Consider the following 3,351-nt stretch of genomic DNA (forward strand, 5'->3'; position numbering starts at 1 on the left):
AAAATAAAAGTCATAGTATAGTAAGGCATAAACAGTCATAAAAATGTCATTGTATAGTAACACATAGAAAAGTGTAAGGTATTTACATGCATATAACTTCGACCTGAGAATATAAGTGATGTTTGACTGTATATATGTGTAGGACAACACGGTATTTAGGACATATCTGGAGGGCCTTGTTAAATTGATGAATGTTGGTGTTTGCTTATATGGTTAGAGCCCCACAGATGGAGAATGATCTCAGGAGGTCTGAAGAAGAATGTGCAACAACTAAGAGGCCCCACCGATGCAAACATCTCCAGATCATCATCAGCTTGTCACGCACATCGGAGAGCAAAAGACCAAACAAGCAGTCAAACTTTTGTTACTCAGAGAGAGACCTTGGTGTGCCTTGTACCAGATCTGTCCTTCATGCACAAATAAAACCAGCCTCATTGAAGTGTTTACTTGTTGGTCTGATTGTGTTCACTTTTTCATTTTCCTGTCATAAGAAATCATCTTTTCAGGAAGACATGAAAAGTCATGAAAACTTCATAGTATAGTAAGAAAGTCATATAAACGTCATAGTAGTTTGACACAAAAACCATTGTACTATAGCAAGGCATGAAAAGTGATTAAATTTTCATAGAATAAAAATGAAAATGACATAGTATAGTTAGGAATAAAAATGTCCTAGGATAGTGTGGCATAAATAATCATTGACACAACATAGTATAGTAAAGCAAAGAAACATCATAGAAGAATAAGGCATAGAAAGTCATTATCATTACATATGGCATAAGGCATAAAAACATCATAGTACAGTAATGCATAAAAAGTCATAAAAAAAGACATAGTATAGTAAAGTATAAAAACATCATACTGTGGTAAGACAAAAAAAAAACATAATTGTATAATAAGGTATAAAAATGTAATAAAAATGTAATAAAAACATTTATTAAAACAACAGAGTAAAGTAAGGCATAAAAAGTTATAAAAACTTCATAGTATAGTAAGGCAAAAAACATCATAAAATAGTGAGGCTTAAAAAGTCATAAAAACAACATAGTACAGTAAGACATAAAAATTTATTAAAACAACAGAGTAGAGTAAGGCATCAAAAGTCATTAAAACGTCATAGTATAGTCAGACAAAAAAATTGTAATGATATAGTAAGGCATAAAAAGTCTTAAAATCGTCATAGTATATTAACCCAAAAACGATCATAGTATAGTAGGACTTAAAAGAAAAAAAAAAAGAACATAGTATAATAAGATATAAAAACATCATAGTATAGTGAGGCATAAAAAGTCATAAAAATTACATAGTATTGTAAGGCATAAAAACGACATAGTTGAGAAATGCATAAAAAGTCATAAAAACAACATAGTATAGTAAGACATAAAAATTTATTAAAACAACAGGACAGTAAGGCATAAAAAGTCCTAAAAATTTCATAGCACAGGAAGGCATAAAAAGTTATCAAAACGTCATAGTATAGAAAAGCTTAAAAAGTAATAAAAACATCAAAGTATAGTGAAGCATAAAAAGTCATAAAAATGTCATAGTATAGTAAGGCATAAAAAGTCAAAAACGACTTAGTATAGTAAGGCATAAAAAGTCATAAAAACAACATAGTATAGTAAGACATAAAAATTTATTAAAACAACAGGACAGTAAGGCATAAAAAGTCCTAAAAATTTCATAGCACAGGAAGGCATAAAAAGTTATCAAAACGTCATAGTATAGAAAAGCTTAAAAAGTAATAAAAACATCAAAGTATAGTGAAGCATAAAAAGTCATAAAAATGTCATAGTATAGTAAGGCATAAAAAGTCAAAAACGACTTAGTATAGTAAGGCATAAAAAGTCATAAAAACGTTATAGTATAGTATGGCATAAAAAGTCATAAAAACATCATAGTATAATAAGGCATAAAAAGTCATAAAAATAACATAGTATAGTAAGGCATAAAAATAACATAGTATAGTAAGTCATAAAAACGTCATAGTATAGTAAGGCATAAAAAGTCAAAAATAACATAGTATAGCAAGGCATAAAAATGTCATAGTATAGTAAGGCATAAAAAGTCATAAAATGACATAGTATAGTAAGGCATAAAAAGTAGTAAAAAAGTCATAGTATAGTAAGGCAAAAAAATGACATAGTATAGTAAGGCAAAAAATATCATAAAAGCAACATAGGATAATAAGGCATAAATAGTCATAAAAACATCATGTATAGTAAGCTATAAAAAGTCATGAAAATGACAGTATAGTAAGGCATAAAATCGTCATAATATAGAAAGGCATGGAAATTCATAAAAACAACATAGTATAGTAAGTCACAAAAAGTCATAAAAAATAACATAGTATAGCAAGGCATAAAAATGTCATAGTATAGTAAGGCATAAAAAGTCATAAAAACCTTATAGTATAATAAGGCATAAAAAGTCATAAAAACCTTATAGTATAATAAGGCATAAAAAGTCATAAAAATAACATAGTATAGTAAGGCATAAAAATAACATAGTATAGTGAGGCTTAAAAACGACATAGTATAGTAAGTCATAAAAAGTCATAAAAACGTCATAGTATAGTAAGGCATAAAAAGTCATAAAAATAACATAGTATACTAAGGCATGAAAAGTCATAAAAACGTCATAGTATAATAAGGCATAAAAAGTCATAAAAATAACATAGTATAGTAAAGCATAAAAATAACATAGTATAGTAAGTCATAAAAAGTCATAAAAACGTCATAGTATAGTAAGGCATAAAAAGTCATAAAAATAACATAGTATAGCAAGGCATAAAAATGTCATAGTATAGTAAAGCATAAAATGTCATAAAAACAACATAGTATAGTAAGATATAAAAATTTATTAAAACAACAGGACAGTAAGGCATCAAAAGTCATGAACATTTCATAGTACAGAAAGGCATAAAAAGTTATCAAAACGTCATAGTATAGAAAAGCTGAAAAAGTAATAAAAACATCAAAGTATAGTAAGGCATAAAAAGTAGCAAAAAAGTCATAGTATAGTAAGGCATAAAAAGTCATAAAACCGTCATAGTATAGAAAGGCATAAAAAGTCATAAAAATAACATAGTATAGTAAGTCATAAAAAGTTATCAAAACGTCATAGTATAGTAAGGCATAAAAAGTCATAAAAATAACATAGTATAGCAAGGCATAAAAAGTAGTAAAAAAAGTCATAGTATAGTAAGGCATAAAAATGTCATAGTATAGTAAGGCATAAAAAGTGGAAAAGACATCATATGATAGTAAGGCATAAAAAGTGAAACAAATCGTCAAAGTATAGTCAGGCATAAAAAGTCATAGTATGGTAACGCATGAAAAATAAAAAAAA

This window comes from Seriola lalandi, unplaced genomic scaffold (genome assembly GCF_002814215.2).
Source record: "Seriola lalandi dorsalis isolate HSWRI2012SDOR001 ecotype SW California unplaced genomic scaffold, Sedor1 jcf7180002054660, whole genome shotgun sequence".
NCBI classification, from domain to species: Eukaryota; Metazoa; Chordata; class Actinopteri; order Carangiformes; family Carangidae; genus Seriola; species Seriola lalandi.